The 15,260-nt window shown below is 38.1% G+C and overlaps 1 protein-coding gene across 5 annotated transcripts in view; it reads left to right on the top strand.

Annotated features, from left to right (window-relative positions):
* nhsl2 (NHS-like 2) overlaps nucleotides 1-15,260 on the top strand; it is a 102,686-nt gene that overhangs the window by 21,307 nt on the left and 66,119 nt on the right. The window lies entirely within an intron of this gene.

Genomic DNA, 15,260 nt, shown 5'->3' with positions numbered 1-15,260 from the left:
CCAGAATGTTGAGGAGCTGAGATGCTCTTTTATTCTTTCAGTTTGTGTTGCTGGATGAGATTAAAAGAGATCTTTCACGATTGGTTAGTGCTTTATTGTTTCATTATTAACTCAAAACAGATGGTTCTGTAATTGGTGGTTTCTACAGAAACCCTTTTTATGCATCGATTGGATGTTTTTATAGTCAGGTTTTATTTGAAGTTATAGGTTATTACCTATTGTGAGTCTTTTTATCTACTGTAATTTGGATTCTTGATCATGTAACCACAATTGCCTCACTACTACCTTTTTATTGCTTGTATGTCTACCCACAGACCGCAGTAGAGAGTAAACAGATGTACACTACTGTTCTAAAGTCAAAGAATCCTAAAAAAATATCATGATTCCCACAAAAATATTATGTTTTCAACACTGATGATAATATAAAATGTTTCTTGAACAGCAAATCAGCATATTATAATGATTACTGAAGGATCATGTGACACTGAAGACTGAAGTAATGGATGCTGAAATTTCAGCTTCACCACAATATATTTCAAAAATTCGAAAACAAGTATGGAAATTTTTACAATATTACTGACTTCACTGTATGTTTAATCAAATAAATGGAGCAAAAGCCTGACATCAAAACTTTTGAACAGTGGCGTATGTTAATACAGCACATAAGTGACAAAACCAGTCATAAGGGTCAATTTTTTTGAAACTGGGATTTATAAATCATCTGAAAGCTGAACAAATAAGCTTTCCATTGATGTATGGTTACAACTATTGGAAAATCTATAATATGAGGGTTAAAAAAAATCAAAATATTGAGAAAATCACCTTTAAAGTTGTCCAGATGAAGTTCTTATGCATATTACTAATCAAAAATTAAGTTTTGATATATTTACGGTAGGAAATTTACAAAATATCTTAATGAAACATGATCTTGACTTAATATCCTTATGATAAAAATCGATAATTTTGGCTATGCTACAAATATACCCGTGCTACTTAAGACTGGTTTTGTGGTCACATATATGAATAAACATTACTATACATTTCTATGATATTTAGGTAAACAAACAACCTCTAAGTCACTGATATATTTTGGCTTCACTGAGTTTTGCAGGAAAAGTGGGTTATGTAGTCTGGGACCATTTCTTTACTCAGTTTAAGTCTTTATAAACACTGAAGTCTGGCCAGATCTGTGGTAATGCTTTGAATGGATTTTACAGGGAATAACAGTGTTTTCAATCTCGAAATGTTTCTGGTAGTATTTAAAATTAGGGAAGTAACTAGGGATGGTTTGGCATTCGATTAAATGTGTGGTCCAGAAACTGCGGTTGTTCAACTTCTTGAATTCCTCAAGTTGTGCTGAGGTAACATATAAGTTACATTTGCCTTTTTTTGCCCTCCTGACTAATGCCATTAGCTCATATTTGGCAGATGCAACTCAGCGCTAACCCCAGCGTTTGTTGTTGTCGTTGTTGTTTATTTTTAGAGGAAACTGCTGAGAGTGTTCTGCCGCCTTAGTGCCATGCTTCGACATTAACGGGCATGCTGGGATAGCTAAATCCCCAGGCCTGCTGACAAGTCTCAATAGTATGTGCCCAGTGTGGGCCTTCCAGCAGATTTGTGGATTCTGCTATCATGATTAATATTTAGATAAGAAAAACATCCTAACAGGAAGGGTCTGAAACCACGTCTACAGAGAATCTGAATCAACGGAATTTTGTTCGTTCGCTCTCGGCCAATCATCTCCATGGAAACAGACAGAATGACTTTCAGAAAGTCATTAGGATGGCAGCCTGATGTGAAATCACCTGGTGTGAAAAAGTTTTAGTAACCGCATTACATGCATATTGTCTCCGTGTTGTCTAATTACATCAGCGGCCGTCATGAGCCAACTTGTGAAATGATGCTCAACGCTCATGCTTGTAATTACATCATCTTGCACTTTAAAGCATTTCAGGGTCCGCCACTCTTCCCTTTCCCTCTGTTCACAATGATGTCATCTTCTCCATGTTTGCATTGGTTTTACATTCCTCAGTGAGTCTGGACTGATCAAGTATCTGGTTGAATAAGTGTGCAGATGGCATGCTAATGTTTTACTGTATTATAGTGGCGATGTGGAAACGCCTCTATAACTTCCACTTGAGTTTCTGAAATCTGGGGGGATGGGAGTGAAAGTATAGAACGAGACTCAAGAATGGTGCTGACAGCCTGGCCCCACTTTCCAAGCAGGAAATGAGCACCGTGTGGATTGTGTAAATGTGAACGTGCGTACGTGTGTCTTTTTGCACGTGTGTTTGTGAGGCTCCAAGGCGCAAGAGGTGCATGGGCGTCCCCCGACGGCTCGTAATGCTCAGCAGATGTTTTCCACTTTCCATGTTCGTATTAATCCAGTTATGTGGACAACAAAGAAGGAACCTTTTCCAATACAGCTCTCTCTTTTCCAGCACAAAACAACCCATTGCTCCGTTCTCACAGCTCTGATAGTTATCTCAGCTAGGCGACCATTCCAGAGCAATAGCGTTCTCTCCGTATTTGCCTCACACCCTCTTTCTTCCCTCTGTGCCTGCACTCCATTGTTTCATTTTCTCAAATATAAGGCTGTTTCTGCTATTGAATTGTTGTTGAAGTTTACACAGTGGGAAATAACCCCTTTAGATCTGTCGTATGTTCTGCAGTGAATTACGGCTGTTTCTTCTTTATAACAAGTCAATCAGGTTTCTTCACTGTTTGTTTTGTTTACTTTCTCTAAGAGGCTTGAGGCAGAGGGCACGAAGGGCACCGAATCGCATTTTCCCTTAAACCCTTTTCATTAAATACTATTCAGAGATCAGATTTGTTTATTTTGGGAGGGTTTCAGGGTTAGGAGGAGAAAGCTGACCACCCATACCACTGCTGGAAGACTATGGAAAAGTTTCCTCCATGCTCTAGGGGATTTGGACCGGTTTGGACACGTGTCATTGTCTTAACACCGTTCATTCTTTAAAATGTTTTCGTCTTTGTGAAGAAATGAGTCCGTAACCTGTGTTTTTTGCCTCACTACATGCCTTTCATTCCGCTCGTCCTTTGAGTCTGAATCTTCGTGTTGGCTGCTTGTCCTGGCACACGTAGACTCATCTTGGATGCTGCAGGCCCACATTAGGAGCTTTTCCCTGACCACACACACCTCCCAATGGTGCAGTGAGGCCGTGGCCCTATTCTCTTTTGCTGGTTAACCCAACTCCGCTTCTTATACCGCAGAAAAAAGCTTTTCACTGCTTCAGGCAAACAATAGCATCACTCAGTGAGTCATACTGTTAAAGCACTGTGAAATGTTTATTTACTGTTTATTTCAGGTGATGCAAGTTATTTCTTCACTCTGGAGCTGCAGAATATAATATATACACTACCGTTCAAAAGTTTGGGGTCAGTAAGACTTGTAATAGTCTTTAAAGAAGTCTCTTATGCTCATCAAGGCTGCATTTATTTGATTAAAAATATAGAAAAAAAACAGTAATATTGCAAAATGTTTTTACAATATAATGTTTTTTATTTTAACATACTTTAAAATAGAATTTATTCCTGTGATGAAAAGCTGAATTTTTATCAGCTGTTACTCCAGTCTTTAGTGTCACAGGATCCTTCAGAAATCATTCTAATATGCGGATTTATTATTAGAATGATCAATGTTGGATAATATCAACAGTTGTGCTGCCAAATATTTTTTGGAACCTGTGATTCTTTTTTTCAGGATTCTTTCATGAATAACAAGTTTAAAAAGTACAGTGTTTATTCAAAATATAAATATTTTATAACAATGTAAATTATGTATTATTAACTTTTAATAAACTTTTAATTATTAACTTAATACATCCTTGGTGAATAAAAGTTTTAATTTCTTTAAAAAAAAAAAAAGAAACAATAAAAATGTACTGACCCTAAACGTTTGAACGGTAGTGTATATGAGAAGGGAAAGTCAAAAGGGAAAGTTGTAAATTCATGTCCTAGTCACATTTTCTTGGTTAAATAAACATTACTTATGCTATCAAAAAAAAAAGAAAAAGAAAAACATTTATATTTTATATTTTTATATTAACAATGTAATCAATATGCTATTTATTAAAGGGTTACTCCACTCCAAAATGAAAATTTTGTCATTAATCACTTACTCTGGTTTTCATCCAAAATATCTTAAATTGTGTTCCGAAGACAAATGAAGCTATTACGGGTTTGGAACGACATGGGGGTAAGTGATTTATAACAAAATTGTCATTTTGGGGTGGAGTAACCCTTTAAAGCCAAGTATGAATCTCTAGTGTTTTTAAGCAGTTAACTTTTAATCCATAATAATAACTCAATCATGAACAGTTTAAATAATATATTTTATTTGAGAACGTATGTTTAGCTGTTCTGAGCTATTTTTAACTATTTTTAAATATTTTGGATCACCAGTCATCAAAGCTCTGTAAATATTGGTCACGAACACTGAGATATACTTTAAATTTCACCAAACTTGATCACTCACTAAAAACTCCCACAGATCATGTTTTCATGCAATTTTAAGTCTTATTTTTACGTAACAAAGTGGTTATATCTAAATGTGTGAGTTGTTTACTTGCTTTTTAAAATGAATCTTCCTGTTAACGCCATTAGGATAAGTGTACCCATTAAGCCCATGTACCCTTTAAGCCCACTTTCAACTTCGATGTCAAATTAAAAAATGTAAAAAAAAAAAAAAAAGTAAATCCTCTATGGTGCCCATGAATTTGAACTTCCAAAATGCAGTTTAAATGCAGCTTCAAAGGGCTCTAAATGATCCCAGCTGAGGAAGAAGGGTCTTATCTAGCGAAACGAACTGTCATTTTTTTGGGAAAATAAAAATTGGTATACTTTTTAAGCACAAAAGCTAGTGTAGCACAGGCTTATGTTTTTTGAGGAAAACATTTCAGGATTTTTCTACATATAATGGACTGCTATGGTGCCCCGAGTTTGAACTTCCAAAACGCAGTTTAAATGTGGCTTCAAACGATCCCAGCCGAGGAAGAAGGGTCTTATCTAGCGAAACGATTGGTTATTTTCATAAAAATAATACATTTTATATACTTTTTAATGTCAAATGCTCGTCTTGTCTTACTCTGCCTGGACTGTTTTTGTTCCTGTTCATGACAGTTAGGGTATGTCGAAAAACTCCCATCTCATGTTCTCCCTCAACTTCAAAATCGTCCTATCGCTGTTTTGTTCTGGAAGTGGACTTCTCCTTTAATGGGTACACTTACCCTATATTGTGTGTTCAGATTGATTAACGAACGCGGAACGCACACAAACAAGAGGCAGGATTTATTGCATGAATCAATCACAGGCGAACCAGTCATATCCAGTCATATTGCGATGGAGGCATTGCCTCCTCTCACGTGACTTTCCATCCATTCTCAATTACCCCAGTAATATTTTAAAATACAATTACAATTTAAAATGAGTGTTTTAATATATATTTTAATTTATTCAGCAAAGCTGAATTTTCAGCAGCCATTACTTTAGTTTTCAGTGTCACATGATCCTTCAGAAATCATTCTGATTTGCTGACATGTGACCGTTAAAGATGTACAGAAAGCATAAAGATGTAGTTCTGACAACTACCAGCAGGGGCGAATCAGACTCGTCAGAACCCTGGCGCTTTATAGAAGTTTTAGAGCTCATGTTAGTCTAGACCAACAAGGTACAAGACATTGCAGATCATTTGTTTAAAGTTACACAAGCTCTGAGTGTGAAGTGAGTGTTCTGTGTATTTGTGTCATCTCTTGCATGTGTGCAATGTCACTGTCTCAATTATATCCTTATTGTGGAATTTCTGACTCACTCACACACACACACCAATCAGTGTCAGATTTAATGGTGGTGACAGAGGGTTATGTGAGTGGGTGTATGGGAAGGGAAGGCCTTTGTCAGGATGCCCTCTGGCCGGTTTGAGGGAGACACACACAATAAGGTCTTTGGAGCATCACTCAGCATGCGCTCCATTAGCTGTAGGTCAGAGTGAAGTGTTTAGTATCATAACATATCAGCATGGACTGTGTGCGTGTATGAGGCCATGAGGAATTGTAAGTATTACATGTGTTGTTGCTTAGTAATTTAACTGTTACAATGAGTGTGTCACACCACAACAAACAGCAGACTGACTGGTTTAAATAAACACTGGAGAACCACCAATGGAATGTAACCTAACATCTTAAATTCCCCAGAATCTGTCTCACAAAGTGTGCAGCGCAGTCATGAACTCAATCTTGATCTGTACTCAGTTTTCAAACACACTGTGTTCAATGTGCAATGTGCTCTGTGTGAACACAGAACAAGATTACTGGTATGAGTGCATAGTACGACTTCAGAAGGCACTGAAGTCTGAGCCAATCTGGAGTAATGATGCTAAAACTTAAGCTTTGAAATCACAGGAATAAATTACATTTTAAAATATATTTAAATAGAAGCAGTTATTTTAAATAGCAAAAATATTTCACAGTTTTACTGTTTTTGCTCTGCTTTGGATCAAATAAATGCAGGCTTGATGAGCAGAAGAGACTTCTTTAAAAAACATAAAAAATCTTACTGTTCAAAAACTTTTGACTGGCATTGTATGTTCATTTATGTTCCACAAGATAAAGAAAGCCATACAGTTTTGGAATTACATGAGTAATGACAAAATGTAAATTTTTAGGTGTACTGTCCTTTTAATTATAATATTGTGGGTTCCAGAAGTCTGAGAAAATTAAAGAAAGGCATATATTTAACATTTTTTTCAAAACATTTTAAATAATTTTAAGGCCACCCAGTGGGCCCCGGCCCCCTGGTTGAGAACCACTGATCGAGAAACAGTTTGACCCAGTCCTTCTTAAATACTGAATAGTCATAAGCCTTATTCACACATACAGTCTTTACTGGAAAATTACTGGTAAATTTCCATTAAAGGGGTCATCGGATGGTAAGTTCACTTTTTCATGTTGTTTGAACATTAATGTGTGTTGGCAGTGTATGTACAAATCTACCCTATAATGATAAAAATCCATGCAGTGGTTTTTAATTAATCTTTAAAAATAATATCCCCTTTTTCAAATCGAGCCATTCTCAGGTGCCTGTCGTTGTTGAGTCACACCCACAGAGGCCGCTGCCCCGATAGTTGATTGACATGAGTGTCTTACCTAAGATCAGTTGTAACAGTTCCTCCATGTTTTGATGCCGGAGCAGGGATGTGAGTTAGACAAGAATTGAGCGATTGAGGTGTTGTGTTGCAATAATGAATGTAGTAGTTATCATTTACTCCCGACATCTGAGCTGCTGAAGATGCAGTGGATTAAGTTTGTTTGTGAAGGGAATGCGCCTCCCGATCTACATATATCCGTCTATGTTCATGTGAATCATTCGTGATCCAGCTTCACTTACAGCAGAAGTGTGTTTAAGGGTTTTTTTATGAATCTTTGCGATCGCCTTTCCTAATAATGTGCTAGTTAGCAAGTTTAGCGGCTAAACGTGGCTAAATGCAGCTAAAGTAAACGGGCTTGTCACTCCACAGAGAGAAGAGGGGGGCGGGGCGAGCAGAGCTCATTTGCATTTAAAGCAGCCTCGAACCAGAATGGGATGATTTTTGCAGAGCTGATTTTGGCAAGGTAAAAAGGGTGTTGTTTTCCACTACAATTGAGAATTTTTAACCAAAGTATATTATAGACTTTTCATTAAGACCCTAAAGAATCATATCAACTTGTGGAAAATGGGCATCCGATGACCCCTTTAAGAAATCATGCGTGAACAGGACCTTTTGTAATATTACCAGTAAATCACTGGTAATGTGCTCTGTGTGAACACAAAACAAGATTAAGACGTAAAACATCTACTCTGGGCCAATCATATCATTCTTACACAGATGACGCATTTATTCCGCACTGTGTAGTTTGGTTTAAAGTCATCTAATACAGTGTCTCTGGGCCAAAAGCAGCTGCAAGAATGTGAACATGTGAGACAAAAAATTGACGCATTTACCCCTCCATGTTTACAAATGATGTCACAGAATTTACTGGTATTTTGAAACTGATGTGTGAATGGTGCTTTACCAGTAAAAAGACAGAATGTCAGTGAACAGCGCATTTTGTATTTACCGGTAAAGTCATTCCAGTAATTTTACACCAATTTACTGGTATTAGTGTGTGAAAGGGGCTATAATCCCTAAATTCAATATTTCTATATGTTGGAACGAGTCCAAATATTACAAATAATAGCCGAAGCTGAAGAAACTAAAAAAAAATCATTCTGAAGGTCTTAGAGATATTAATCAGATTATGAGTGGGTTTGGTCATCTGGGTTTGGTAGGGAAAGAAAAGAAAATTGGAAGGTTGGGAGACGGATATAGGAGGAGGGAGAGTGTCTGACAGACTTAATTGAGTTTATAGGCAGTTGAGAGTGGAGATAGTGGCATCTTTATATACTGGAGAACAGATCAGCCCAGTGCTTAACTGAAAGACAGGCCAGCTGGGAGCCTATGCACAGCTCAGTCAAAGAGTCACACCACCTCAGTGTGTGTGTGTGTGTGTGTGTGTATGTGGAGGAGGCCTAACTCCTCCTCTCTGTAATTCGGTGTGTGTATGTGTGTGCAGGCCTCAGTTTCTATATGTGTTTGACATACTGTTGGACTGTTTGTTTAGCTGCTTCTTTTGATCTTTGTGAAAAGGTTAGTATATTTGCTTGCATATTTGATATATGTGTATACATTCGTATGTGTGTGTGTGTTTGTGTATGTTCATTCTCTTTTCATCTCTGTGGTATATGGACTCCTGCTGCGTTGCAGTTCTTATTAAGATGTGCTGAAAGCAGAATACAGACACAAATATGCACACTTGGGTGTTCTATGAAGATTATGTGATGTTCATCCAAGACTCATTGATTTTGAGGCTAACTCACATTTGTTGATTTTGAATCAGAAATGGTTTTAGGTTGAGGTATTGCAGAAGTGATGGATTAATTGCTGTTTAACTGTCTTTGGTTTGTTGTTTCTTCAGTGCGGTATATTATATCTGTCCACACACACATCTAGAGGTGAAGGATGATGTGCAGATAAACAGCAGGTGTGTATATATGTCTAGGGCTAAACATGTCTAAAACTGTTGATAAGTGCATGTTTTTAAATGACCTGCTTTGTTGTTCTCATACGTTTACTACCCATTCTGCCCCCCATTTTTTTCTGTGCCCTGTTCAATGGCTGTTTGTCAGTTACTTTCCTCACTGTCTTTGCTGAAAGCAGCATCCCGACACATTACTCTTTGTAAAGCCCTTTAGAATTCACTGATAGTCTTCTGTGTTACTGACGGCTTGGCTTTCTGGAGGAAAAAAAGGTTCAGTTTGAATCAGTGACAGGGACTGACTCTTGGGATATGAACGACATCATTCATTAGAGAAATGGATGAGTGTGTTTAATCAATGCCAAGTAGTATTGTTATATTGTTTCCCCGGTTGGATACACTCCTGTGTCAGTAAATATTTAATCTCTGTTTTTTCCTTCTCTACTAAAAGTCCAAAACCTTACCGTAATCAAAGTAATTTAGCATGCATATAATAGGATTTCTGCTTCAAGATTGCTGGCTTTTGCACATTCATCTCTTAACAAATGTTTTACAGGTGTCCTCCTCATAACAATTGCTTGATTAATAAGAGATTACATTTTCTAGCATGCATTTATACTGTTTCTTCCAATAACAAGTTTAAACCTTCAAAACAATATTTTTGAGAACATTTTGCACAGAAAATGTTGAGGAAAATAGATGACATTAAAATAAACACACAAGTACTGGCATTGTGAACAGATTTCCTGGAATTAATTATAATAAGGAAATCTTCTTTTTTTTGGAACTGCAGCAGCTTGTGCAGTTCAACTCACATCCACTAGAGGGAATAACAACACTATTTATCATTGCCTTGAACTCGGCTAGTATCTACCCTACTTGTGTCCTTTTAACTTTGTTATGGTCTTTAAATCTTTAAATCTCACCACAATTAAGCACCTGGCATAACCGACGAATGGTTCACCCTTCTACATTTGTAAAAGCTCTCATGTACAGAGGGATCGGGGAACTGCAGACACAGTGGCCCCAGGCCTTGGAGAGAAGCCCTTTTTCGCTGAGAGAGAGATTATGTTGTCTGCTCTGCTGTTTACAGTATGAAGAGGAAGACATACAGAGCGAACAAGGCAGAGAGCATTTGCCTTAGTAGGATATAGGTTGAAGTAGATTGAGGGATTGCGTATTTCCTTCCTTTTAAGGGATTAAATACCAAAATGTGGGGTTTTGTGCATGAAATTGTAATGCAAAGTGTATTTTAATACTATTTAATAGTCTTGCCATGGGGATGCAGAAGACTGACGTCATGCATGCTCACATGCACGATTACGTATATGTACACATGAAAAAAACGTGTCTGCAAGCATGCATTCATATTTTGATAGCAATAACATGACAGGAAATGAGACAGATTATGCTGCTTTTGTTCCTTTTTCTGTTTCCTCTATTATGACTCTTGGGATCTGGAAAGATAAGACGCAGTTCTACATCAAATGCTGTCCAAGATGCAGCTCCGCCTCCAACTCTCCATCATAACTGTTGTGCTGTTTGTAAGGTCTGTGCAAACCAGTGGTGTGCAGTAGTGTTCTGAAATGAGGAGGCGAAGACCTCACTGTCACTTATTTCTTTTTAATGTAAATTCATGTCCCACTTCCACTTAAGACTGACAGTTTCTTTAAAGTTAAATAAATAAACATTACTTACCTATAAAGAAAACTAAATCAACAACAACCAATACAATTGTGTTTTTACAATGCAATATAGTTATTGTTCTGTTTATTAATTATTATTTATTAAAATGAAGTACTTCTAAGCTGTTTATTCCAAAATAAGTTTCACATGTCATCTACTGTATATATGCCTATATATGTATTTTGTTAACTAATGTTCAGCTGTTCTTTTTAATGAGCAAAGAACCTTGTTAAACATTGCATGTGTGATGATGGTCACAGACATGGAGATGTACCATTAGCTGAAAAACTGATTTTACACTAAAGAAACCCTCACTGATCATGTTTTCAAGTAATTTCAATTTTCAGTGTGACATGACATAAAGTGGTGATATTCAAAGCCCAAAGTATACAGTTTTTATGTGTATACAAGGGTCAACACACAGTGCAAATGACGCAAATTGCATCATCAGAATAGTATGTGCATCTTTGGCAGCAATTACAGCCTTGAGTCTTATTGGGTATGACGCAACAAGCTTTGCACACCTGGATTGGGGGATTTTCTGCCATTCTTTCTAGGTCTCTCCAGAGATGTTCGATAGGATCAGGGCTCTGGCTGGGCCACTCTAGGACATTCACAGAGTTGTCCATAAGCCACTCCTGTGTTGCCTTGGCTGTGTGTTTAGGGTCATTGTCCTGTTGGAAGGTGAACCTTCCGTCCAGTCTGATGTTCTGAATGCTCTAGACTGCATTTTCATTAAGGCTTTTTCAATATTTTGGTGCATTGAGCTTGTCTTCTACTCTGACAAGTCCCTCAGCCCCTGCCACTGAAAAACAGCCCCACAGCATAAAGCTGCTACCAGCACACTGTACTTTTGGGATGGTGATTTGAATTGAGGTTCATCAGACCTAAGAATCTTGTTTTTCACAGTCTGATGGTCCTTTAGGTGCTTTGTTGCAAATTCCAAGTGTGTTTTCATGTGTCTTCTCTGAGAAGAGGGTTGAGTTTGGCCATAAAGACCAGATTGGTGGAGTGTTGCAGTGATGTTTGTCCTTCTGTAGGCTTCTCCTATCTCCACATATGATCATGGAGCTCAACTAGAGTGACCATTCAGGTTTTTTATAGCCTTTCCCAGATCTGTGCCTCGATACAATCCTGTCTCTGAGCTCTGCAGGCAGTTCCTTTGACCTCATGGCTTGGTTTTTGCTCTGTATTGTCAGCTATGAGGCCTTTTATAGAAAGGTGTGTGCCTTTCCAAATCATGTCCAATCAATTTAATTTACAGAAATGGGAGGCACCTGAGCAAAATTTCAAGTGTTGTTGCAAAGGGTCTGAATACTTATGTAAATGTGATATTTCAGTTTTTTCTGTATAATAAATTTACAGACATTTCTAAAATTCTGTTTTCACTTTGTCACAAGGTACGGCGTGTAGATTATTGAGAAAAAATTCATTTAAACAATTGTAGTATCAGGCTGCAACATAAAAAATTGAAAAAAAGTGAAGGGGGTCTAAATACTTTCTGAATGCACTGTATACTTTGGGCTTATGTGTGTGTGTTGTTTACTTAGTTTTAATTAGTCTTCCCGTTAACCATTATTTATTAATTCAGATCAATTTGCAGATGACATTTCCTCATTCATTCTCAGCTACCCCCTACCAAACCCATGGCATGCAACAGGGGGGTCTGTTAACGGGCTCAGGGGAGGCAAGAGAGACACTGCCTCCTGCTGTACCTTTAACTGCTGGTGTTGCTGTGGGACAGTGCTACTTTAGAAAAATCAAGTGGTTTATACAAGAGGTAGAAACGTTTAGTTTCTAAAGAGCTGCTGTCCTGCAATTCACCTTATTTTTCCTGTAAGAGTGGGCATTTTTTTAATTTGATGGGTCAGGCTTCCGGTCTCATCTGCGTCCAGCTATTTTTAGCTGTACAAAACAGCTAATTTTGCTGCTTGATATTGCAAATTGGTGTCTTACCATATTATTTTAATATATTATCTTAAAAGCGATTTGATATTTGAAAGCACCAAAACAAACACGCACACTGCCCAACAGGACCTTGCCCCTAGCATAACAACGATCGCGGAAACAAGTGAAGAAGACACACAAGCATATTCAAACAAAAGCCAACACAGATAAGTTGTGTGAAACAATGCAAAATCAATGTTACTCACCTTGAGAAAAGAAACAACGTAACCTCAGCGTCCGATTTCAGGCCTTCCCACTCCTTGAGTTCTCTCCACTGCTGGAAAGCAGCTCCGGTATTTACACAGGTCCTAACTCTTGCCTGATCCCTTTTTAAAAATATTTTGTTTCTCCTTTATTTTCCTCCTTTTTTTATCCTCCATTTCTCTCTATAGTCGATCTGCTAATATCCATCCTGTGCACTCAAATTGAGTGCTGTTTTCTCTCTATCTTTAAAAGACATGCCCCTTACTGGTGATCGGCTACAAAAGTTTACTGCACCTTGTTATTCCTCTCCTTATTTCCCCAATAATGGCTAATGAACCAGAAGTCTCACCCCTAGGCTTACTTCTGTATGGATAGGTGGATAGGCGGTAGATAGGCAGGTGAAGTTTTTTTTATTTTAAGGTTGGAGCAAAGCTCTGCAGGGCGGCGGCTGTCTAGGACTGAACTTGCCTACCCCTGGTTTATTCAATGTTTAATGTGATGTTTTGTAATTACTGATTTGTTTTATTGTTCTGCTGTGGAGAAGGCACTGCCTCCCTTGCCTCCTCAGTGGAAGGAGGTGCAAACTCCATTGGACATCTAGACATGTGTGATCCAAAGCCAACAAGGTACATCTCAATGCTATGATCGTGTCACATCCTGTAACTTCATCTGATCATCATTTTTTTGAATAGAGCATAGAGCATAAAACATTAGTGTCCTTCGCTGGTTGTGATATTCCACTATCCTGTGTTCAATTCGATTCCATGGTAGTTGAGCTGAAAAATGCTGTCTATTAAATGTTAGCTACTCAGTAGTGGATTTTTCAATTACCTTTTCTACAAGTTACATTATTACACTAGTAGGTGGGCACAAGTGACTTTCTTTATAAACAAGTCATTGAATCATTCATTTAACCAATTCATTCAAAAACAATCATTCAGGAACAACTGTTACATTACATATTTTTAAAAATACCTGCATGTAATTACATCTGTAGTTAATTTCTGTAATTACACTGTTGACCCATCCCTTACAACATTAATCCTACCCAAACCACCAAACCTGTCCCTAACCTTACTCGTATCCCACCTCAATAGCAGCAAAAGTGTTTTGCCATACAGTATGAATACAATAAGTACATTGTACCTTTTTTTGATGTAAGTACATAGTAGTTAACGCCACCTAATAGAAATTAGATTGCATAGACAAACACATTACAAGTCTAGTAATGTGTGCCAGCAAAGTAAATAAAGATTGCCCAACATAGTGTGTGGGCACAGAAGAAAGCTGAAGCGTGTCATTTCAGAGTCACAGGATCGTCTCAGTTTAGAGGAAGGGGTGTAAACGTGAATGAGGGTGTGCAGCGATCGTATGAAAAAGAGAAGTTCTAGCTTTAACCTCTAGAGCAGTTCTAATCTCTCCGATGGCGGAGTCGAGGGCATTCTTTCTTTGGGTTTATTCATCCCTCTCTTCTCTCCTCTCGTGTTACTCTGTTTCTTCCTGCCTGTTGAGAAACTGAGAGGCTGATTGAAGGGCCAGGTGCTGTTGCTGTAGGAAAGTTGCACAGTATAAAGTCACCCTGATTGCTTCTCTACCCACCGTGCCCACCCAGGACGCTAGTGGCAGCGCTCACAAAGCTGCTGTAATCAGATCAGATGTGCAGATTGATCTGATATTTTAGTCACAAACACTTTCAGAATCAGTGCACTAGTCTTGAAGTAAATCCCAGCGTTGCGTTCTCCTTTCAAATGTGTTTCTCTTTCTCTCCTTCCCTTCCAGAGCCATACGAATCACTTAGAGGTCATCTTTTTTTCTGCTGCGTTATGCTGTGTTTGTATTTTGCCTCCAGATGGTATAGGCTTGTTTATGCAGCTAAGGTTTATGTGTGTGTGAATCTGAGGTCTTACAGTGACTGCGCTCATCTATAAAACCTACTTCTCATCCATCATCCATCTTTGCTGCACGTGCATCTGTTACTGCTTAAAATACATTCTGCGTTTTCTGATCTGTTTGAGTTTCTATGGTTTCGCCTCCTCTTGTGACACCCTCCGTTTAAACAATATTATTTTAAGACTTAAAGCTACAAAACTGCAACCTCCTCCGTGCTGGGAATGCGAATGACTGTAGATGTAAGAAAGGCAGGAGTGAATTATTCATTTACTGCAAACAAATCTTCCAGTAGCTAGCTACACATAGTTTCTGGGGTTTCTTTAGAATTAGTTTTGGTCTGGTCCTCCATATTCTTTCTTTCTTTTCTTCAATAACATCTATGTGGTGAGGAGCTTTGGAGGCCTCAGCCCCCCTCCCCACTAATCTCTCCACAATATTGTTGGGAAATGGCTCTGGAGGACG

The sequence above is a fragment of the Labeo rohita genome, chromosome 7 (genome assembly GCF_022985175.1).
Source record: "Labeo rohita strain BAU-BD-2019 chromosome 7, IGBB_LRoh.1.0, whole genome shotgun sequence".
NCBI lineage: Eukaryota > Metazoa > Chordata > Actinopteri > Cypriniformes > Cyprinidae > Labeo > Labeo rohita.
Note: the sequence above shows the minus strand (reverse complement) of the source record. Positions and strands in the feature narration are given on the sequence as shown.